General features: G+C 34.2%; 1 protein-coding gene and 1 non-coding gene across 5 annotated transcripts in view; one reads left to right on the top strand and one right to left on the bottom strand.

The window, feature by feature from the left end:
* Erbb4 (erb-b2 receptor tyrosine kinase 4) overlaps positions 1-26,194 on the bottom strand; it is a 1,023,136-nt gene that overhangs the window by 360,023 nt on the left and 636,919 nt on the right. The gene's annotated exons all lie outside the window — the stretch shown is intronic.
* On the top strand, positions 5,527-5,630 carry LOC138835464 (small nucleolar RNA U13). Its single transcript, XR_011374637.1, has one exon. It is a non-coding gene; the product is annotated as a small nucleolar RNA U13 (small nucleolar RNA).

Here is a 26,194-nt window from a genome sequence, read left to right as displayed (position 1 = left end):
GATTCAAGGGAGAACTCCAATAGTGTAATTCCTTAGAAAGGCAAAAATCAAGGTTCAGCAAAATAAAACACCAGGAAGTAGGTACTCAAAAAGGGAGGGGGTGAAGAAAGGGGCAGATAAATGAAGAAGAGAAAAGAAGGAAAAAATGCACACAAGAATCCAGTGTATATCCCACAAAATGAAGAAGAGCAAGAGGGTGGGGGGGGGAAGGGATAGATAAGAATGTTGGAAGGGGTGGCATTGATCAATATATATTGTATTCATGAACTGCTTTGTTAAATGCCAACTCCTTTGTACAACTCTTTAGAAGTAATAATTAAAAGAAAAAAGGATTGTGAAAAACTTCAGATAGCCTCTTGAGAACATCTGTTTTAATACACACTCCTTTTCCTCAACAAAGATAAAGATATCCATCATTAGATATGCCCATCCAATAACTTTTATTTAAGATGGCAGAAAAAAATAAGTAATACTACTTAAGAAATTTAGCTATTTTATTAATTTTATAATTTACTTTTATAAATGTCCTGACACATTTCAGTTTTATCTTTCAATGTAGTTTTTAAGTAAAATTTTCTCACACAATAAAAGACAGAAGATGTTTCAGTAATTTTGTGAAACTAAGTATTTAGGGGATTAAATAAGAAATTTTAGAATGACTTTAGTAAAGAGAATTTTAAGCTGAATGTGGTGGAATATGCTTGCAATATCAGCTCCTTGGGGCCGCAGAATCTGAAGTTCACAACCAGTTTGGACAAAGTTAAAAGACCTTGTCTCAAACATGAAATTGAAAAAAAAAGGGGGGGTGCAAAGGTGTAGCTCCAGTGGTAGCGCCTTGCCTAGCAGAGGTAATGCCCTGAGTTCCACCCATAAGACCACACACACAAAAATAAATTACTACAAAGATTATCTTGTTATACATTCGTAGTCTATGGCTAATTTAGTTTTGTAGACATGTGTTTAGAGGTTATATTTGAGAAGCTTTTACAGTAAAAATTAAGCTCAGGTGATTATCCCTGCTTCAAGCTATTTACCTTGAATTTCAATAAAAGGAAATGAGATTAGCATAAAACCTGAAATGCAAATTAAATGTATATTGGGGTACTAGTAAGGAGTACCAGCACTGCCCTAAATTCTACTCTCCCCATTCTTACTTATATGTCGTGCCTTCAAATTAAACACAAAGTATCATTTACCAAAATGCTCTCAAATTCTGAAAATCGTTCCTAGCAATTGTCTAACTGGCTCTGGTCCTCTGTTTTCATTTTGCTTCAGAGCTCATAACAATTAGGAGCCAACATCTGGCACATTTTGTTCCAAACTGACGGCTAAACATAAGCATTCTAAAAGTGTATGCATACAGAGATCAAGGAAACAGTGATAATTTTCTACCTTAAAAAATACCCTTTTGAGGAAGAAATATTTTTAAAGTGTTTTCTTTGCGATCACTTAATATTTTATTTTCTCTGGAGCTTCAAGAGTTATAATCTAAATTGCAGCCGAAGGAAACTTCAGCTAGCTGATAGGCACCTAGCTATTTCCATGCTTCAAAGCCTTCAGAACCATCTGCTTGTTGGCAGGTGTAATTAATTAGCTAAGTGGAAAAGACGGTGCTTTTAGAGTGAATAGGAGGAGTGGAGGGAAAACTCTGTGAAAGCCCAATCCTAGGCAGGCCCATCGGCTGGGTGCCTCTGGGCACATTTCCGATGCTGAAAACTCATTGAATTTAATGGTTCTTAATTTCACAAGATTTCTAATTACAGCTAGGATAATAAGATGTGATCCAGAAGTTGAAAAAAAGTTGGCACATGTTCAGGGAAAATCCTCCCCCACAATGTAGACATCCTAAAGTGTGGAAGTTCATTTATTTGTATAGTTCATCTACTTACTCATGCAACTTTGTGAATAAGCAATTTCAACTTTGGTTGGCTGACAGGTGGCAAGTGCATATTAATAATAGGAAACTGTATCATGTTAAGTAAATCTAAATCAACATCATCTCAGGATAGTCAAGGAAAAGTTCATCTTCAACATTTATCTTTCCTCCTTTAATTGATTAGAAAGGACTACAACATTCTTAGAACATAAATGGGAAAGAATATAACATAAACATTATTTTTAAAAAACTTCTGAAAATTTTATCTCCATTAAGTTATATCTTGCCTACACTCAGAAGCCAGACCCCAACTGATGAAAGTAAAGTTCTATCATACATGCAACTAGTTCCTGGTGCTTGGCACTCAATGGTTAAGTATAGTGAGTATGAAGAGCAAAGATTGTGAGCATCTGAAAATAGCTGTTATAACTGAAAAGATGAGGGGTTGCTTCTTTGGAAGAGTATTATCAAGAGGTTATGTAAACTCAATTTTGTACAGAGGGCACAGGAATCTATGATTAATAAGTAAACAACTCATGAGTTTTATACATACTCTATACAAAGCACAGTATGTCTATTGTCCAATAATGACATCCTGTGTATTAAATAATTAAATCTGTGAATATTACAATAATGATGAAGACCTTAAGTCAAATGACCAGATTGAAGCTGGGAACCAGTGGGTCATATCTATAATCCTAGCTACTCAAGAGCATGAGATCTGAGGAATGTGGTTCAAATTCAACCAGGGCAGTAAAGTCCATAAGATTCTTATTTCCAAGTAACCATCAGAAAACCAGAAGTGAAGCTGTAGTATAGTGTAATGTAGTATAGAGCACTAGCCTTGAGTGAAAAAGCTCAGGGACAATGCCAATACCATGACTTCAAAGCCCAGTTCTGGAACAACAACGAAAAAATTAAAACTAAAATTAAAAACAAAAACAAAAGGAAAAGATTGAGATGGGCTCTCCTACTCTCATGCTCTATCATCTCATCTTCTTCTCATCCAACCTCTGATAGGAAAACAAGGAAATTTATAACTGAGAGAGTTAAAAAGCATGAAGCCTCTACTACAATACCAAAGTTGAAGACCAGAAGGCAATGTATCCTCATCTATTTCCTCTCTATATGGATTGTGATCATTGTTTTCTGCAACCAAGGGCACAGGGAACACCTGTTCTGGATGATTGGAAAGGGTGCTGCTGACAACATGGCCTCGGGAGATCTCACTCCCACCATGGAGTTCATGTGTGAATTTTAAGTAGACTTTCCTGTCCCCTGGAAGATAGAATCCATTAAGTGGCATTCCTGTTAGCATGCTCATATTTATAGACTAACTTCATAAGTGAAAGGAAACTAAGGGCTAAAAGACTGGAATGTTAAAGTATAATTAGAAAAAGAGACTAAAGTAGAACCAAGTTGCAGTTGAGAATGGTCTTCTTGCTCACTATAAGTAGATGATGCCTATAACCCTACCTCCTCAGGAACCAATTATTTGGAGGACCTTAGTTTTAGGCTAACACAGTCAGAAAGGGCTGAAAATCCCCATCTCTAAAATAAATCATTAAAAGCCAGGATAGAGGTATGGTTCACGTGGTAGAATGCTAGCAAATATGAGGCCTTAAGGTCAAATACAAGTACTGCCCACTAGTATCCCCCAAGGAAATTTCCATTTGGGGAATATGGTTTGTTGTGGTCTTTGAATCAATTCTTCATTCCAAATATTGCATATTTCTTTTACTTAAGAACAAAAGGTGGAAGCATTTAAAAGGATTCTCACTAACCTTTCCATACTTTGAGCTACAATTTGGTTTGTGATCCTTAAAGTCATTTTTTGTTTCCCTTGACTTTTTTTTCTTTTTGTCTGGCATGGGGCTTGAACTCAGGGACTGGGCCATTTCCCTGAGCCTTTTTGCTTATGGCATTGAGGGTACATGGATAGTGAAATACATTAGCTACAAATAAATTAACTGAACTATAAAAAACCCTATGGAGAGCTAAAATAGTTATAATTCTTCCAAAAGACTAAGTCAAAGCCCAACAAAGTAAGTAACAGGAAATGGGTACTTGCCAAAAGAGGTGAGTGGGACCAAGGAGAGAGGAGTTGAAGAATGAATAAATGAAGGGAGGAAGGGAGAGAATGCAAATATAAATTCATTGTCTATACCACAGAACTGAAAAATTTAAGGGAAGGGGTGGGTCAAAGCAGGTTGGAGATGTTGCTCTGCTGACATAGATCAAGATGCATTGTTTATACAAACATTTTTTTGTTAAATGGCAAAATATTCACTATATAACCTAAAAATTAAGAAGTGTGAGGTGAGTTGGGGTGGGTGGGTGGAATGTTGGATTGGTGACCCTGATCAAGATGCCCTTTATTCATAAATTGCTTTGCTGAATGGCAAAGTACAACTACTTAAGGTAATAAAAATATTCAAAAAAGTTTTTCTTATACTTTGCCAATTACATTGATTTGTTTTTAGTTTTATCAAGAGATGTGTTAGTCTCATATCCAAACTATGCCATCACTAATCTAAAAAACTGTGCTGTGTCTTCTTGTCCCCAATTAATTTACCACAGTCTGTCAGAGAAATCTTACCAAATTTGAAATATAATTGTTCTTTCAAAATAAATAACAATACAGAGCAAGTCTTTAAAATGATGACATAGGCATAAAAATGATTTGGAAATAGATACTTCAAAATGTATCTATTATTATCTTCAGATAATTTGGAAGAAAGAAAATATATATATTAAGGATAGCATCCTATAAAAAAAGAAAAACCAAAGAACAAATGAATGATTTTGTAACAATAAAATATATACCAAAAAATCTTTAATAGAAATAATATTTATAAGATAAACTGTTTCAGAGAGTGGAAAAAAATGAGAAACCAAAATGAGGAAAATAAATAAATAAATAATGTTACATCTGGGATTCTCAACATTTAGCAGTTCCAGAATAAGCAAAGCCTCTATCAGGAAATTATTAAAGCATTAGGCAAATAGTTTTTGTTAGCCTAAGGAAAAGAAAAAAAGAAGTAGAAATACTAAACTAACACAAAACACTAAATACTCAAGGTTCTAGTATCTAGGTATACTGTAAAATTCTATTTACAAAAATGTTTCTATACAAGGAGACATAGAAGCTAAAGAGACAATGGAGCGCTTAGGAGGGAGAAGGGATCACCATGTATTTACACCATGTATTTACAGGGACACTGTTCAAAGGGGCACTTCAAATAGTGAGCAAAATGATTTCCAACTTAGCATTGGAAATCTTGCCAAACCATCAGCCAAAATCAACCAATTGTAAGTAGTATGGAGGAAGACATTTTCAGATAATTTTTGTTTTACCAATTTGCCATGTTCTTTTCCTTCCTTCTCTCTCCCAATTCCTCCCCTCTCTCTCCCTCTTCTATTCTCCCCTTCTCTCTCTCTCTTTCTTTCTCTCTTTCTTTTCTTTCTTTCTTTCTTTCTTTCTTTCTTTCTTTCTTTCTTTCTTTCTTTCTTTCTTTCTTTCTTTCTTTCTTTCTTCCTTTCTTCCTTCCTTCCTTTCTTTCCTTCTTTCTGTCTTTCTTTCCTTTGATTGGGTCAGGACACTATGCTGGAAATTCTTGAGAATAGCCTTCAATAAAATGAAGGATCAGATCCTTTTCCAGTTCATAAGCGTGATGATTGGGTTCTCATGTATTTGTGTGACAGTGCCTCCCTCTGAACCTTGTTACAACATGGGCTTGTAACTCATCTGATTTGAAAAAAACAAGAAGTATCAAAGCAATTTAGAAGACATTGGACCCCGGAACCAGCTCAGGAAGTCAGAAAAAGAAGTGCAGGCTGCAAAAACATAGGAAACCTATACAGACTGGTGACATAGAGCTGAATGTACAAAGAGAATATCCCCAAGGAGAAAAGGGGTCCGAGGCTCTGAAGAATCTGGCAAAAATTAGGCTATCGTAAGTCAAATATTTTTTAAAAAGTGGAATCATCCAAAATAAGTTAAAAATTGCACAATACAAATATGATTGCAGATTCTAGTCCCTACTGAGTCATTCATGGTCTTTAATAATCAATGTTTAGATAACATTTTCTGTCTTACTCTGAAATGGTGCAGAACAAAGTTTTCAAGATGGTTGACATTATGTTCCATAAGCAATGTCTGAAACTCATAGAGCTTGAACTAACCACATGGAAGATAGATTCAGAGACATATCAGTTAGAATCAGGAGAATAGCTTAATGGATTATGAATCAAGCATCATAGGAGAATGCTTGTTTTTAAACATGAAATGTGTTATTTGGCTTGAAAGTACAAAGAGATAAAACAGCTGAGGAAATAGAGCAGTGACCTGTATAATGGACTTCTCTGTAGCCAAGTCAATACAGGTGATTCTTGAGTTGCAGTGCTGTGTGACTTTGCAACTTCTGAAATAATAAATCTTGAACAGTCACAATAAGAAGTCCAACAGAGACTAGTTCTATGGCACATTCTCTGATTATTTGGTCTGTCACAGGAAGGATGTAATACACCTTCTCTTCTATAGATTACTTTTGCTTTAAAGTACTTCTGTGTGTTTCACTGAAATATCCCATTTATCTTTGTACTCAGCATTTTTCTTTCTATATTCCTTGTGAATTTCTGTATCCTTTCATTTTAATACTATTTTGCTGCACTATCCTCAAACTGTAAAATCCAATATCTATACAATTTAATTGATATATTTCAAGGCAATACAAATGAGAAGTATTGGAAATTTGACAAATGTCTAGCCCTAATGAACTAATTATTTAAATGTGGTACATGACTATGTTGGGTCTCCTTGACCTATTATGAATATGTTCCATATAATTTTGAAATGTGAATAAAAATGCACGAGCAGAAAAATTGCAAAAACAAGTATAAACAGGAATACAATTCAAATGTATTTCAAATCCTAAACACACACACACACACACACACACACACACACACACACACACATATATATATATATATATATATATATATATATATGAAACAATATGCATTACTTGTCACTCAGAAGCTATTGGTCAAATTCTGAGTTTCACTTTCCTCATTTGAGAATGCTTCACAGTTGAAAAAATGAGACCGTATATATGAATACCTCACAAATTACATTTAGAGCGAGATATATACATATATATTTTTTCATTAAGCATGTGATATATAATATGTAACATGATTGTATTGTATACAATTTATTCACAATGCTGAAGTAAAAAAAAAATAAAATTAGTCTGGTGTGAGTGGCTCATGCCTGTAATACTAGCTACTCAGGAGATTGAGTTCTGAGGATCATGGTTCAAATCCAGCCCAGACAGGAAATTCCATACGATTATTATCTCCAAATAACCACCAAAAAATCAGAAATGGCACTGTGCCTCAAATGGTAGCATGCTAGCCTTGAGCTTAATTGCTCAGGGTCATTGCCCAGGTCCAGAATTCAAGCTGCACGATCCACCAAAAAAATTAAAATTAAATATTAAAAATTACAGGTGGAAATACTGACTTTTTAAGCATCTTAAAAATACATTTTAAATCGTAAGGAAATCAGGAGACTTATCAGACTGAAACCCTTTTGTAGTAGTTAAAATAGAGACAAGGAAAAAAAGGAAAGAATAAAATAATCAGGATACAAAATATAGTCTTGATAAAGATCTTACTCCTTTGAACCAATGAAGACAAGAGATAAACATTTTAGTGAAACAGATCAGAAGCAACCAAAGGGAGAAATAGAAACACAGAAAAAAAAGACTGCTGTCATTACCTCAAATTAGCCACAGATCCACTCATTGACTAGACACAGCTTTTCCAGTGGAAGTTTTTATGCTGATGTAACCATCAAGAAACAGTCTGGACGTTTCTCAATAATGTACCTATCTCACTGTAAGTATGGAGATGATTTGAAGTCCACAGCCCATTCTTCAGTTACTGGGGCATAGGGATTTAAACAACTATATATTTCTACACATGGACACACAATTACAAACTGTGATGAACACACCACAGATTGTGTGGCCACACATCTGATTTGCAGGGACAAATTCAATTGTTTGTCCCAGAGTAATTATAAATAATGCTTTCCCTGTCAATGGCCTCAAGTATTAACAATAAATCATATGATAACTTTACTTATTAAAATATAAGGATTTATGGCAGCATTATACAAGTTGGAATCATTACACGAGTTAAGTACAAGATGAATGTTAAAGTCAAAGTTAAATGAATGAAAGGGGAAAGGTGGGGGAGGGGAGAATTTAGTCAAGAACTCATGGTATCCACCACAGAATTAAGAAAAGTGAAGGAAGAGGTGGGTGGAAGGGAGTGAGAAGATGAATGGGGTGATGTTGAAGAAGAAGCATTGTATTCATACACTTCTTTGGTAAATGGTACCTCCTGTCTACAACTACTTAAAGATTTTTAAAAGAATTTTAAAAATTTTAAGGCGATGTAAATTCTGGCAAAGAAAGTGACTTCTAAAGCTAATACTTCAATCAAATAGAACTATAGCAGTGTCAGAATTTGATGTAAAGTATAGTAGGTAAGAGAAAAGTGCTCAACCAGGGGCCAGTGGATATTCCTTGTATTCTTAGTTATTCGGAAGGCTAAAATTTTAGGACTGTGATTCAAAGCTGACAAATACAGACTTTTATCTCCAGCTGATCAGCAGAAAGCTGAAACTGAAGGTGTGACTCAATTGGGATAGCACGAACTGTGAGAAAAATATGTGTGTGTGTAGTATTAAGAATTATTTAAGATATTTTTTAAATCCCTACTGTATTTTTCATAAACTAACTTTAATAGAGAAAGAAAAGTGCTTGACTTTCTTAAGGTATTATGACTTTGTGTTTGCCAAAAAAAAAAAAAATGTTCATTACTTCTGCTGAAGAGAGTAAGGCACAAACAACCTATCAAATTTGTAGAGATTGTAAAAAGTGTGAAGAAGTAATATAAAAAAAGGATTTATTTTTATCCTTAAGAATTTCAGCCCTTCAAAGATTGTATTTTCAAAACATTCCATGGTTATGACAAATTCTACCAAAAATATTTAGTACATTGCTAACCTCACACAGCTAACTTTTGTTTATGATATATAATTATGTTTAATATATAACTCTATCTAACTTTTCACAAAATATCCAGCTGTTACATTGCGACATATTATGTGTTACATATGTGTTATTCATGAATAAACATTGATAAACATTAAAACTTTAAAAATCATAATAATAGCTTTTTCAAAATTTATAGAATCTTATGGGGGGGGAAACAAAGCTCCATAGCTCAGCTAACTTTGTGTAAATTAGCTATATTACATAAATCAATGAGTATCAATAACAATTACTATCATATAAAAGCATACAGAACTCTATTGAACGAATAATCAAGTAGTGATTCATGGAAAAAGAGCTTGTAATTCAATACTTCACATTTACTTTCCCTATTTGTTGACACATTGTCAGTAGTTAGAAAGTAATGAAGCTGGAAAAACTCTGCTCCCAGAGGTACTGTTTCCTAGATGAGATGCAAAACTCCAGGCTTGACCCTAAGTGGCCAATAAAAATCCCAAGGCATCTTTCAAGGAAGTAGCAGTATTTGCCTCGATGTCCTGGCTTGATTCCAACTAACTAATTACGCTCCACCTGCCTGGATAATTGTAGACTGTTTCAATGAGAGAATGCAGTTTCCTTATTTGGTTATCTCGCCTTAATCTTCTTCCTCTGAAAAGACTATTGCTAGAGTTACAGGGAGGACACTTCTGGTTGATAATTTCTTTTAAACATTTTTTTTCCATAGTGGGGCCTGAACTCTGGGTCTGGGCGCTATCCCTCAGATCTTCAACTCAAGGCTAGTGCTCTACTACTTGAACCACAGAGACACTTTCAGCTTTTTCTGCTTATGTGGTGCTGAGGAATCCACCCAGGGCCTCATTCATGCAAGGCAAGCACTCTACCCCTGAGCCACCTTCCCAGCCCCTGTTTTAAACAAATATTAAGATACAAGCTTGCTGACTATCTACCTGAGATAAATAATGAATGTCTTAAAACTGATGTGTTGGAAATTTTTGGATATATACATTTTTTGGTGTGTTGGGGGGCTGTGTATCAAGAGGAGATATGGTAATCCTTAATAAGGGGTCTCAGCCAGGCAGAGTACCTTCAGGTCAAAGAGGGTATTTTGACAGAGCAAGCAGCTCTAATGTGCCCAGTAAACATTTCTTTTATGACATTACCATAGATTTGACTATTGCCCTACTCAACGGTAAATAACACCTGCATACGTATCAACCCTGAAAAAATTTCCGGCTTCTAACTTTAAGAACAGAACTTTTGATAACTATCATAACAATACTTTTTGCCTGTGGTTCTGTGGCAGCCATGGTTATTTCCTTGCTGTTTTCATTCTTCCAAAGCTATAGAGTATTTGTTGGCTGTATGTATTTACCAGGTAAACCTTATATTTCCAAGTACTGTTTGTAGGAAAGCCCTGACCAATGAGACGTGGGCAGAAGTGAAGTACACATGCCATTTCTGCATCTTATCTTTAAAAGGAAGTGGGGAACCCTTGTCTTTCATCATTCCTTCTTCCACAGGTATGCTGGACAGACAGCCAACTTCAATTGTACACTTGAGAACAACATTCAACAATATTGGCAATGGTGCTCACATCACCAACATTCCCCAACACAGAAGCCCTATCAGTTGTGGATTCTTGTAGGCAGAAGGGCTTCAATGTTTTATTGAAGACAGGATAAAACTTCTACTTATAGCTACTGTTGTTCACATGGTTCATTATTTCTTACTGAACTAATACAAATGGAATAACTCATGGCATTTGATCTCTTCCCATCTCTTTTACAAAAAGTGTTTTATGATAATTAGCTTCTTTGATTTGCAAAGTTCTTTTTAGTACATATAACTAACTGAAAATTGAGAACTCATAAATCTACAGTGATTTTTTAGTATATGCCAGAGACTTTGTTTAGTGTATATTCATGTTTTATTCATTTAACCCACACCACAATTACATTAGCAAGATGCTATTATTACTCTCAGTACACAGATAAAGTAATAGATTAAGTAAGCCAAGGTCACATATTCTTAAATGACAAATCTGAGATGCAGCCTCAAGTCGTCTGTCAGTAGGGACCCTGAATCCACATACCAACTGTGGAGCAGCAGATAGCACAAATCAGAAAAGTGTATGCCTAAAGTCTGGGACAAATTAGAGATCAATTTCCTCATTTCAAACTTCATCACTCTAGCCACTCTTGCAGGAATATATACACAGGGTGAAATGTTCCTTCAAATATTTTTCCTCATAGAAATTAGAAATATATTTAATTATAGAAGCATATTTTTAATTGTGTACTGGAGAAATTATTTTCGTGGCCAATAGCAAAAAGGTTATAGTGAATTACAGATATGGTAAGTACAGTCCTTGCTTCTGTCTAAACACAGTGAGAGTCAGTGTGCTCAGAGGTAATGCAGAGATCCCAGAGGATATTACTAGAGATCATATCTTTAGAAAGGCAGTCTTCCTGCAGTAAAGACCTCAACTGAATTTTTATTTACTAGTGTTCACTAGTTGGAGGAAACATGGTGATGAGAGTAGACTATTACAATAAGAAAAATGATTAATTAATTATTAATTATTGATTATCAATGATAAGTTAATAATTTTCTGTACATGGAAAGCCTATCTTCTTATTTATAAATACTCTAAAGTGAACAAAAATACACATTGTAATTCATTGAATAAAACAGAATGTGTCATTTTTGACAGGCTAAAAATTTAATTATTTGCTTGTAAAATACATCCACAAAGACCTGACTGTACATCTCTGTTACATTGTACGCTGAATATCATAAAACAAAAATATTGAACTTTTGAAAATTTATTCTAAAGAACAATGATGAAGACAGAGTATGTGAGCAGTGGCAGCCCATGCTCGTGAAAGTGTGGAGGTGGTAAAGTCTATTAGACGATAAACAGGAAGGGAAGAGCACTTAAGCAGAGAATCAAGCAAGAATGTGCTCAGAAATTGGCATGTTGAATTGAAAACCCTTCGTACAACGTTTGAAGTTAAAAAGATGAAAAATGATGGTCCTCAGCTGAACATTTTTTTCAAATGTACCCATTAATAAATAAATAAATGGAAATATATTTCAATTTCTGCAAGTAATATTTCAAAACTGTGTGTGTGTGTGTGTGTGTGTGTGTGTGTGTGTGTGTGTGTGTGTCTGTGTGTGTGTGTGTGTGACAGCTCTAGGCTAGGGCTGTACCACTTAAGACACTTATATCTCTGGCTTTTGGCTGGCTAATTGGAGACAAAGGTTTCAGACATTTTTTTTTTTTTTTGCTTGAGCTGGCTTCTAATGGTAATCCTCAGATTTCAGCCTTCTGAGGAGCTAGAATTATAAGACTGCAATATTTATTTTTGGTTTCCCTTAGCTGAAAATATGATTATTGAAAATAAGCAAATTTGGAAAAATAGTATGATTTGAACCTTGACTAAAAATCTTCCTTTATGATTATTTATTTGTGGCCCCAAATATGATTATTTAGATTAAATAATTTTCCTCATATATTGAAATATTATCCATTTGTTTTCTATTTTAGGGAAATTATTATAGACCTGGATCAAAGATGTAGAGATATAAAACATGAAATACCCCTAATTACAAACAGAACATAATTCATATCATTCATTATTAGGAAAATAGAGATGTGTTAAAAGTACAATGGATGAAGGGGGAAAAAAAGCCCTAGAATCTGCCAAGAGGAATGAGGAAAAGACTTATTCTGAAATGCCTTATTCAGAAGGCGTTTGGCCCTAGGACCATGGGGAGTACTTGAATTTGAAGTAATGGAGGTGCATTGTAGCCAGGGATTGTGGAGAGCTTTGTCTCTATGAGACACATGAAAACAATGAGGCAGGGGTGGGCCGGCATAACCGGACAGATAGACTTCCACAAAGTCCTCCAATGTTTTCCTTAGGAGTTGCAGGAGAAGAACACAATGAAAACTCGAGTTTTCAACACAGCGCAAGCATAATAAAGTGCCTGCTTGCGCTGTGTTGAAAACTCAGGTGTTCTTATTCATTAACAACAGTATGAGACCAGAAACTTGGGGTGGGGAAGTAGGGAGTAAATCAGATGTAAGTACTTTACACGGGAGTATAAACATAACATGATGTCTTTAACCCTGTGTAGAAAAATCTATGAAACCTTAAACAATTTTATATAATTTAAAATAGCTTCCCTGTGCTAGTAATGGGTATTCAATGACAATATAAATCCCGATGGTGAACATATTTTTCAAAGTATATTAACTCAAAATAATTTCCCAGCTGGAGAATAACACTGATCAAAGATGGTGAACTGTATTTATTTGAGCTTTGTGCCTTCTAATAACTATATAGTTTCTTAATACATGCTAAGCTATTCCCCAAATGCATTTTTTTAAATTTTCAGATCTTCGTTGGCTTATGGACAGTTACTTATTGCTTGAATCCACAGACAAGCACAAGTAACTGTAACAAACACTATGAAAAATTTATATGACAGAAAGTGTCTGCAACAACACAGCAGCAAGAGGAGGGTCATCATGACAAAGGCCACCTTCCCGCCCAGTGGTGAGGTCCCCTGCCTCTCTCCAGGCTCGGTTCTGGAACATTCTCACACAGCCTGTGTACTTTACCTCAAACAGAGCGTGCTTTCATGTTGCCCCCTAGCCGCAGGTAACCCTCCACTGAAGCATTTTATGAGCACTGCTAAAAAATGTTCTCTACTTCATAGGTTTCTTTCATCCTTACTTTTAAAGCATAAGCTGCCCTGGCTCCCACTTTCCTCAGCTAATTGCTTTAGAAAAACACCGTCTAGGAAGCCAACTCTCCTTAATCTGATATCTAGTCTAATGATATTTGGTATTAGCAAATAGTTCCTACATGCACCTCAATAATCATTAATGCAATTGGTTGTATGGTATTTCAAACGGAAAAAGCCAGAGTGTGTAAATGGTTTTAGCCAGCAAGGCTGTTGTAGTATTCATCAAATCATGTTATTTATACAATTGTTCATTTCATTGAGGCAGAATCTGCCCTGCAAAATTACCTACCTTCTAGTTAAACTCAACCATTAATACTAGCTTATTTTTCTTTAAAAAAATGAAACTTTATTTTAACAATTGTGCTGTTTATTTTTGAATATTTTCACTAAACAGAATTTTGAAAAAAACATGCAATAGAATATGATTTTGAAAGATACGATTATATTAGTGATGGTTTGACAAGATTTATGGGGTGAGTTAAAATAAATAAAATTGAAGAATGGAAAGGAGAGGAAATAAAGTGACCACAAACTTCCAATTATGATTCTACATTATTCCCTACATACAAGGTGTTTTGAATATAAAGGAAAACATGAATTTTGCTTGTTTATTTTGTGGAGACACTGGGCATTGAATTCAGAGCCTAGCCACTGTCCCTGAGCTTTTTTTTTTTGCACAAGGCTAGTGCTCTAACACTTGAGCCACAGTTCTACTTCCAGCTTTTTGTGGTTTGAGTCACTTGCACTTTTCCTGCCTGGGCTGGCTTTGAACCATGATCCTCAGATCTCAGCCTCCAGAGTAGCTATGATTATAGATGTGAGCCACCAGTGCCCTGCTTAAAACATGTTTGTTTTTAAAGGAAGTTACAGTAGCACCAACTTAAATACCATGTTAAGAGCCAGATGTTTATCTTCACTAATTTCTCCATATTCTGCACTAGGGTACAAGTAAAACTTCTATTTTGTATTGCAATGTAATAATAAATTTTAGGTTACTATAATGGCATGATGAATGACTAATTTAAAGAACGCACATATCCAAAAGAAACTGAGCTATCAAAGGATTCCAGAGCAGAGACAAATATTTCTGAAAGGGATAAAAAGAATAATATGATAAAACAATTTATTCTTTTCTCTTTTTTTAGAAGCTAGGCAAAGGATGTTTAAAATTTGCTGAATAGTTGGAACAGAATTGCAACGTGAAGATTTATTATCATCATCACTGTAATTAGTTAACAGTAATGAACATACTTATACTTATTTCTAAAGCTTTTATGAGACTACACAATTGAGAACACATACTTAAGAGCCTTTATTATTTCCTTATTGGAGCAGCTTGAACAAGCTCAATGAAAAGAGCAAAAGATGCCTTTGTACAAACAGCAAAATGAAGCCAGTCTTTCATCAGTATCTTTTTGTCTCTTCTATAACTTAACAACAAATTAAATTTTGTTTCTTTGAAATGCTATTACAATTTTTTTTTAACAAAACATTTTCTAATTCTTAGCTGACGATCTAATTGTCTTGAGCATTTAGTAACTCATTCAGTTTTATTAAATACCCACTGTGCACAGCGTGTGCTTTGAAAGATACCAAGATGAATATGAATCTGACTTTGACCTCGAGAGTGTGGTCAAAATAAGCTTTTTTAATTGTACCAAGTAAATCTATATTAAATGTAAATCCATATTAAATATAACATTTTAAGAATGTAATGTCATGATATATTTATATCTACTCATTTTAGGTCTAATTAATATATGTGAAGAAACCATGCTAGATACCTCTGATGAGGGAAACATCCTTTAAACCTCTTAAGATCACAACTTGGACTAATATTATAGATTTATTTATCTACATATTTTTCTAGGTTTTATCTGTCATCAAGATGATGTGAAAAACAATTTAATACTAAGTTACCATTTAACACTAAGAAAATAGACCAAAATATAATCAATGTAAACACAATCTGAACTTTAGCTTCAGTGTCCTTCAAAGGTATTTTGAAATAATCTCATAACCAAGAATTGTAATCCTAGCTACTCAGGAGGATGGGATCTGAGGACTGTGATTCATTTAGAAACCAAACTGGTCAAGAAAGTCCTTGAGATTCTCATCTCCAATTAACCACCAAAACTCCAGAAGTAGAGTTGCTGTTCAAATAGAGCCCCAGTTTTGAGTAAATATACTCAGGGACAATGTACAGGACTAGCACAGAAAACAAAAAAAGAGGGGAAAAAGTAAAAAGAATTACAAAGTGCTTCACAAATCCTCATTGCTTTGCTTTGTCTGGCATACATGATTGGATCCCTCCTGTGTTCCCAGCAATGTGATATGGGTTGAGAATATTTCCTAGACAAATACACATTGCTTATGTTGTTATCAAAACTACCATCTCAAACAGTTGATAAAAATTCTTGAATAATGACATGGAACATAGAAAAAGAAGTCAGTTCTCATCTGTGATCCCATTGTTTTACTTCCCATAGCCCTCGTGATTTTATTTACTTACTATGCTTATGTATTATGTCATTTCCTTATTTATTATTACTTATTTATTATGCTTTTGTTCATTTGTCCTTGCTAAAACATCAGCTCCACAGAGCATGGATTGCTTGCTGATTTATTGTGCTCTTCCTCCTAATCACCTCAAATAATGTCTGCCATTCAATAAATAAATATTGAATGAATGGGTGGACCTGATTTTGTTCAATATAAACATTATGGAGAAACAGAAATAAAAATGAGAATTTAGCAAATATGTCCTGCATTTCCTTGATAACTGCAAAAAGAACAATATAAAATGATAAATTTTATACTGGAACACAAATAACACACATCGTGTACATATATGCAGTTCTTCTTTAATCAAAGACCTAATTTACTTCAGCCAGTCCTCACACATTTCTTGGCTCAATTGGAATTTCCAGAGATATCTTTTATGAAGTGCTACTGTCTCCTTCTGCATGTGATATGTTTAGATATATGCCAGTAAAAGGCATTAACGTAAATTTGTGCTGGAATACACATACATAAATTCTAGAAGATAAAAAATGCATGCAAATATATTATGCATGCAAGTATATTATGGGAAAAATCCAAAAGCATTTGCTCATTTTACTTATGGCTATATTTGGGGATATTAAATAAAATTCGAATATGAATACCATTCTACCTTTGCCTATGGAAAAATTATTTTATACTCATGTTGAGTGTATCCTCTTCTAATCATCCCATACTCTCATTTAATTGCCCATTCACTCATTCAGTCACTTGATAATTTACTGCTATAGGAATTTGGAGTTATGTAGAAGTTTAGCATGACATTTTGGGGAGGGAATAAATGTGCAGTTTTTGATAGTTAATAAGAACTGATATTACAAGTGGTAGGGACTATTTTTTCTCTCCCAATACAAAACAGCATCTTTTAAGTTGGCTGATATATTATTTTAATAAAAAACCTGCCAAAACTGAAGTTAGCAAACTATTACCATCTGCTAGATTACCAATTCAGTTGAAAAGTTTAAAAATCCATTCACTCCATCTTTATCTGCTCAAGAAATCTAGAATTGATCTTTTTTCTTGGAAATTAATATTTGCACATTTTGAAATTATTTTTATTTTCCTTATATAAATGAGAGGCCATCTTTAATCTTTCAACTGTTCATCAAGTACTATTCATTTGGGTAACAATATGGTTCTTTGGGAGAGCATTTGCCTAGCATGTGTGGGATCCTGAGTTTGATCTCCAGCTCCACAAAAATAAATTTTAAAAGTACGTATTTATATGTTGTCTTTATTTTGTGCTCTTTCCAAGAACCCAGATTGTCTCCATTCTAGAGGAAAAGAGATGAGTTAAAGATCAAAAATAAGCTTAACAAAATGTGATCAGTACTAATTTGTGCCTAGATGAGAATCAGAGATTTTCTAAATGGGGATGATTTCCAGGTGTTGTTGTAGAAGACATTCCACATCCTGTTAGCATTTCCTTGATGTTTTGTTCATGGGAGAATATTGTCACCTTAGATATTTTTAAAAAGTACAAATGCTCTGTCATTAGTAGATATGATGTGACTGTTGATTATTTATTAATAAGCATGATTATATGGTAACACTCCTCAACAGACAACAGAATTCCCATAAATTTTTCTAATAAGGAAAGTAGAACAACTTTCTCTAGTACTACAAACGTTCCTCAAGAGCTTGCAGCAGCTTCCACACCTGCTGCACATCCTCTGGAGATGGGCATAAAATCTGTAGTACAATCTGTGTCTGACCTCTCAAATTCCAGGCTCATTGTGATTCAATACAGAGAGACTCCCATAAGAAGTTAGTGAATTAAACAGACAAAAAGCATCTGCACACATCCAAGATAGTAATCTTATCCACTTTTTCTTGACAAAAGGACTCATCTTAAAATACAAATGCACAGAGACTAATATGTAAAAGCACTTCTTGCTGAAGCCGAGATGTTTCAGAAATTTCTGCTCTACTTTCTTCATTTTTCAATCGTGGCAAAGGAAATGGATGTGAGGTCCTGACTTGCTATTTCTCAGAGGCCAACCTCAGCTCCTCCTACCTGCCTTACATTCTGCAGCATTGCATGCTGTCTGATATTCTGACAGAACACTGAGGAACTACATACTGCCCATCTAAGTCTGTGAGTCTATTCTAGTCACATTTAGTACTGATCATAATTCTTAAGATTATTTTCAGTCTTCAGTTCATCAATATTATTATAGAGTGAGGCAATATGGCCTGTTAGAATGACATAGTAAAGAGTGAATGTCCAAATATATAAACTCTATATATCTCTGGACAGTTAAGTGATACATACTTAGAAAATTTCTTCCCACCAATTGCTCTCATTTTGGTGATATCTTCTTGTGAAAAATTTTGGAACAAAGGAAAAGATCACTTACTTTGGGTTCCTAAGACAATTTCATGTTGGAGGTGTAATTACTTCAAATTTTGTGCTAATTGTCAACATTATCTTAAGCAAAAAGCTTAAGATAATACCTATATATGCTATTCTTTTTTACTAATCCCGATCTCTGTTTCCCCAATCTAAATTCTATGATTATCATTCCTTTGCTTTCCTTTTTCATTATATCTGTGGTACTTAAAAAAATTCACAAACATATGAGAATGTTACATCTAGTATGTTCTTAATGGGCTGTACTTACTCTTTTAGCAACTATAGTTGATCTTAGTATTAGCTTACTATTAACTAAGTAGATCCATAGGTATAATGCTACTCTATCTCAATCATTATGGCTACTATTGAATATCTTAATGTGTGGATCATTTATGTGTTAATTACTTGTCATGAGCTTTTTTTGATTTTTCATAAGACACACAAGGACCTGCATTTATTAAATATCTTATTTGTTTAATGGCTCACCTGTAATCGTTAGAGCATATTTTTATCTATAATAGCAATGTTGTATATATTCATAACAGTAAGTTAAACACCAATTTACCAAATTATTCACTCCAGACAAACTAAATGCTACTTCTTGCATTTTTCCCTACTATATCAGTTATTTTTTTTCTCATATCTTGTTCTCCTCCATGTGTTCCTACAACTCTGCCACTTACTAACTTTATGGTTTTAAGCAACCTAACACATGCATACTTCCTCTTACCTACTTATATTTATATGTTTAATATGAAGAAAATAACATTACAAGAAAAGTATGCTTGTGGCGATATGAAGGAGGTAAAATATATAAAATTCCTGACATACAGTTCCTGTAGTAATACTAAATAGCATGTATGTGATCCTGGGTTTTATATGTGGGGTGTGTGTGAGTGTGTGTGTGTGTGTGTGTGTGTGTGTGTGTGTACACATATATAAAGTGTATATGTTCATATATATGCATATATACACATTTATGCATATATAATCTATATGTATTTGTACAGATACACTAAATATAGGATGTGTTTATAAATGCGTACATATATATAATATGTATGAACATGTATATATATAGTTTTTGCATCAATATATCAAAATACATTAATATTTAAGTAACTAACATGAAAAATACAATATAGCTTAAAATCATATTTAAACATATATAACTTGATTTTTATTTCACCAACACGATTCTTTAATTACATTTTAATTCATCTTGTACCACTAATTTAATTGGGTTATGAGATCATAAACAAGTCCTGTATTTTAGTTCTTAGATAGAGCCATAGAAGATGTGAAAAATCTAAACACTGAAGGTCACTTGTTCTATGAAACTTTGATAAAAATATGCAAAATATGTTAAAAGAGGTTGTGAAATACAATGAATATATAATCCATTATAGAAATTAGTATAATGTGAAATTCATTAATATCACTTTCTAATAAAGTATTAAACTTGGAGATGAATTAAAAAAAACACTGGTTGAATTCATCCTACAGTTATGATTCTTATTATAAGGAAATTCAGTTCAACTTGATTATACTAGAAAGGCTTTTCAAAATCACAGATTTAAGTGGGAGCCAGGTATACAATGACATATGGTAGGATAATACTCATTAAAAATCTACCAGATTGGCAAAGATATCCTTCTAGTTCATTTAAAAGGAATTCAGTCTAATATTGAAGAACATAGTCTACCCATGAAGTTCATGGTAAGTATGCTGGATCAGTTGGGCAATAATAACAGATTTTGGAGATTTGTTAAAAACTTTTAATGTATTGTTATCCAATTTTATCCCCAATAATTTCCTTACCACAGAGAACTCTTTGTTCTGAGGAGTAGCCACATATTCCAGCAATGACTCTTATCTCTAATAAATAACAGCACTGATCTAAGATGAAAGCCTGAGAGACATTTTTGGAACTGCATGGATCCTAACATGAGCATTAAATATGACTTAGTTCTTTTAAATAATAGCAGTATCTTCATTACATACAGGGAGAAAAACAATCCATTTGTGTTTCTTTATAAGAAGAAAGGAGGCTAGAAATAATACAATGACAGGACAAATATGATGGCACTCGAGGTGATACATTAATTTTTCTTCTCAAGAATATACTCAGTTATCTATATTCAAAAATGACAAAGTTTAAATAACTATTTGAACACAAAATTTCAGGTTGTTGCTCTACATTTTATAACTAGCACGCCAGAGCATTGAAATTAGTTTCCTGTAAATATTAACTATTATATCTCGCTGTACTGATAACATCTCCACAGACTTGAAATAGAAGTCACAGAGCTGAAAGGAGTGTTAATTATTGTGAATAATGCATATACCGGCATATTCCATCATCACTGAGATCAGTGTTTTATATCTTACAAATTAATAACAAATGTTTGGAGCCTATCATTCTTCCCTAAAACATATTATTAAAGATGAAAAAGAATTTTTTTCCTTCCACAAATGTCACAGATAAAATATGATTCTATTTCTATAATAGTGTTCATTTGTCTCTGATAATCAGATTTGTCTTATAGAATATTTTTAGATTACTGTGTATTATAGATAAAACCTATCCTTATCAAATGCTAAAATAAACTCTGTTCTTAAAAATACTGATTATAAAAACATATAACAACATTCTCACATGTCAGAATGTGTTATATTTCAGCAATTCATTTTTATAATGGTTCTGCACAAACAGAATTCGACATCATTCTGATAATACAGAGAAGCATGGTCAGCGGAGAACCAATATCACATATCCCACCTAAATACACTGACATTAAAATAGCTTCATGCACTGGAATGGCTGAAGATTATATACTTGTATGCTACGTATAGACTTCTCAGTTAGAAAATCATGGATTCAAGTTCCAGTTTGGAGGGAAGAATTCTTTAGAATTTTTTCACATAATTTTGATGCTCAGATACTTTGCAAAGTAAGAATAATAAATAACACTGAAGACGCTAGAAAATAATATATGAACTCAGATATAAAAACTGATGGCTATATATAATATATGTGTTATGTATAATATATATATTATACTCTAGAGATGTGGTTTCCCTTACCTCTCAAAATGTTACTCCACTGGTTAGGATGACTTTGGTCTAAGAGCAATAAAGAGTTCTTGTGGATTTTCAAGTAGGGAGCATTATCCTGGCACTATTATTCTTGCAAATGACAAGTAAGAACTCCAGAAAGAGACAGTTCTGTGGGTAGTTAATTCAATGGCTTAACAATTGTGTACTTTCCCAGTTCCTTTCATTTTTCGAACTTGGCCATTCTCAATGTTTGGCTGAGAGGCTCCTTTAGCATGAGTCCTTTCTTATGGTAGAGGAAACGTGGTCCCTCAGCAAAGGTGAATTCATAACTCTAAGGCAATTCCAACACTGTAATGAAGACTTAGCAAGTGTAATGGACTGACACAATTCATTTTAGAGTCTGATTTTCTTATGTGCTATGTAGATAGGTTCACATTCCTTGAGGGTAGGAAGAAAAGATTACAGTATGGGTTTTACTTGGCCACCAGTAAAAAATATTGAAGTTACTCACATTGGACTCAGAAAGGTTGTTAGTTTAGTTTAGTTTAGTTTTGTTTTACTTCCAGTGGGTATTTTTATGGTTAACACACCTATTCAAGCAGAAGAGTTCTTGTCTGACACTGCCCAGGCTTCTCCTATGCATCAGCCAAAGTGAATATCAAATTGGACCAGACTTAGTCATTTTTAAATGGTATCACTTGAAACTGTCACATTGTAAACCGAATCTTTCTGGAGTAATCTGAGTTTAAGTAAAGAAGCTAATCTGCTCAGTTGAGCTCAAAAATATCACATAACTCTGTCCTAGCTGACAGTATACCCCCTAGACACATAGTCAGAACTTTTACATTGAAAACTGGTGCATCATACCTCCACATTCCCTCTTAGTCCTTCAGTTTTCTGTCTAAGAAATGATCAAGATGGAACCCTGTAGTACTTTGCTAGCATATGGATTTTCTCAAGATGTCATTAATGGGCTTCCTGTTTTGTGACAAGACACAGCAATGACACAAAGACAGCAGATAAATGATCATATAATATAATTGAAATAGGCTAGTTGAAGGTAAATACAAATTTAAACCCAAAGAAAAATTGGAGGTACTGCAAGAAAACACTGGTCTCTGGGAAAGACAGGTGACAGAGTTTCTGTGACTTCCCAACATTAAAGAATAATAGAAGATGCCAGAGACAAAATCCTTCAGTTTAAAATCCTGCAGCGACTATCTACTGAGCAGGAGCAGCTGATTCCTCTGGAGAGTCTGAACCACAGAGTCTTCTAAGTCATCTCAGAGCAGATTTTGGGTTTAAGAACAATGGGGTTACTGTTTATAAATAGAACTGACTTTCAGAAGAAATCCACTGTATGAGGAGAACAGGCAAAGAGTATTGCATGGTTTTGGAAATAAACTAGTAGTAAACTCATTAACCAAAATTTAAAAGGCTGAAAAAATATTGAATATTAGAAATATGGTAAATGCTGATGGAATGCCTGACAATGTATCGCAGAAATTATGAAGAAAATTTGTTATTGAGTCTGAATCTCTTCCCTGAATAAACCGGACCTTAAGGTCGCTTGCTCAGTAGTAAAATCAAACTTAAAGATAGAATCAGAGCACTTATTTGAAACAATACCTGGAAAATTTATGGAAACATGCTAACCTAAAAAAAATGTAAATGTTTCCCATTGGAGTTTATATCTCAAACTGTAGAGTCTTTTCTTTATTGTGAAAATACCACACAGAGGGGTTACAATTACATGGGCAAGATAATGAGTACAGTTCTTATCAAGCATTGTTGCCTCCTCCTTTGTTTCCCCTACCCACCCATCCTTCCCCCCCCAGCCAAATTCTTATAACACTTTTTACTATATATGAGTGCATTTTAACAAGTCCTTCAGTAGGAGGTAGGCAGTTCTTTACACAAAGTAATCTCATGTAAGTATACCTCAGCCCTTATATGGAACCTACATACTTAATCTTTTTAGGGAAAGGATTTTGTATGAGACTATTAAGTCTGCAAGGGCTAATATAATATAGGGGAATGGTAGTGGATTCAATTATTACTCTGGGTTCTATCCTTGTTATACCAGTCCTTTACAATGAGTCCAACTCAGCAAAAGCTCATAAAAAGTAGCCATGTATGTTTCTTAGACTGATAGAGTAAATCATTTCGGTGAATCTCTATCAATGCTATCTCCAATGTGATTCTTCCATCTTCTGCCCCCCTCCCCGAGTCCTCTCCTGTATGAGTTAACCTGGAAGTCTCTCCTCCAAAAATCACTGGCACTTGAATTTTACACAACTATCACACACAAAAAAATATTTAAATGTGAGTGTAGAAACTTAATGTGTATAGGACAAAAAGGGTGTAGGGAGAGAGATCTATCTAGGGAAGTACAAAAATACATTGTATATGTGAAAGTACATCATATATGTATATACATATGGGGGTATCATAAAGAAATACTTCTAAACAACTAAAATATTTCATAAAATAAAGCAAAGAATGTTAAGCACAAAGAGAATGCAGTCAACAAAATCATGTCAGACCTTTATACACATTGCTTTGTGTAGAAATTAAGTTATATGTTATATATCTTTCCTTGAGGATTTTTGAAGTTGGAAGCAATTGAGAAAATATTTTATAGTTTGTAAAAGAAATACTTGAGTTTTTATTTTGTAAATGAGGTATTCTTTGTAGTTCACTTACCAAATAACCACAATAAGATTTGTAATTCATAACAAGATAGATAGCATAACCATATTGCTTCCTCATATAATGTATACACAATAAACTGTGCTTTTAGCAGTTGAAGAAAGTACTGATACAGAAATCCAAGTTCACAGATACTAGTCAATGATCACCATTACAACAAGCGTATCTATGGGTAGTAGCTTCAGTTCTGTTATGAGAGCTTTCAAAAATAGTTTGGAATATATTATTATACAATTTTGTGGTAATATATTATTTGGTAAAGGCTATGTAGAATGATGTTATTAAGAAAGTTTTAGTTTCTGTAAAGAATAATATGCATAAAGACACTGATAGAGGCAATAATTAAGGAAGTAAGACAACGCAAACATTTGGTCATTTCTCTGAATATGATGTCAATTTTAATCAATACATCAAAAATACTACCTAACAGTTGTACTTTAAGACATCTATATTTCCAAAAGTACTTATTTGGGATGAAGCAAGATAATAAGTTTTATAGTTAGATCATAAATGTGATCAGATTATAAATAAAATCACAATCTACAATTTCATGCCATGTCCTATGACTCTATATTGTTGGTAGTTTTATCCTAATCCAGATACATTTGGAATTAAATTTGCTCAGTTTGTCACTGAACAAGTAGAGAAACCTTGGAGCTTCTACCAAGATGCAGTCAATATTCTTACAAAAAATCAAGCAAAAATATATGAAGGGAGAATTTAATACTACTTCTGTTACTGAACCAGTCAACAGTGAAGTAAATGTCTTGGAAACTCTTTTTAAGTGTATAAAGAATCCTTGTACCGACACTTTGCTCCAAGGGAAGTATCTTAGACTTAATTTAAAGCATAGAGGATTTAGGTGAGATAAAAGGAGGAATTTATGGACAGTGAGAAATGTTTAACACAGAGATATATCATAAGTTCTTCTCTAGCTTCTTTAAGTCCAAAAGGTTTATGTAGCAAAGTGTTTAAAATAGTAGATTTCTACCCAAACTGCCTGAATCTGAATTTAGCCCTTATGAAACATGTCATTTTAGACACATTATTTAAACTTCTCTTTTCCTCAGTAGTTTCTAGTTTCTTCATCTGAAGTGAGATGGCGTTTGGATTTCTGTGAATCACACAAATACTCCGAAGCCCTAGAAGCCATTCTGCCAGCTCATGTGTACCAGGTGCCCATCAGCTGCCCTTACCATCAGCTGTGGGTAACATGCCATGCGCTCCCAATTAAGAGTAATGTAGAGTGGTCCATGATGGGAGACAGTGAAACAGTGAGATGATAAAGATGGATCGCAGAGTTCTTATGCTTGAGGAAACTTAAGAACAGACATAGCTACGAACCTTGCTGGAGGAATCACTGTGGGCAATGCTGTGGGTTGTTGGATGTCAGAGTGGACTGCCTGGGGTGCCATCTTGATTCAGACTGAATACACAGAGCCATTCTAGGCATCGCCATGGTGGGAACCCCAGAATGGAAAGGGCAGGGGGCAGCAGAATGTGGAGAGTCAACAGTGCGGCCTTTTTCACTCTCATTTGATGTGCTTTCACATATGACAACTTCTAGATTTCATGGACCTGCTGGAGTGAGTTCAAAGAAGCTTGGTTTTGTGAGTAATTTTGTGTCTATGTGGGAGGGCATGTGTGTATGTGTGTGTGTGTGCAGGTACACACCCGCAGACACACATACATACATAAATGGGGACTGACAGAGAGTTGGTACCTGATCTTATTTGTATATTATCCACATGCTTGACCCTTATTAAACACCTCTAG

This window comes from Dipodomys merriami, unplaced genomic scaffold (genome assembly GCF_024711535.1).
Source record: "Dipodomys merriami isolate MVZ:Mamm:240054 unplaced genomic scaffold, mDipMer1.0.p SCAF_1, whole genome shotgun sequence".
NCBI lineage: Eukaryota > Metazoa > Chordata > Mammalia > Rodentia > Heteromyidae > Dipodomys > Dipodomys merriami.
Note: the sequence above shows the minus strand (reverse complement) of the source record. Positions and strands in the feature narration are given on the sequence as shown.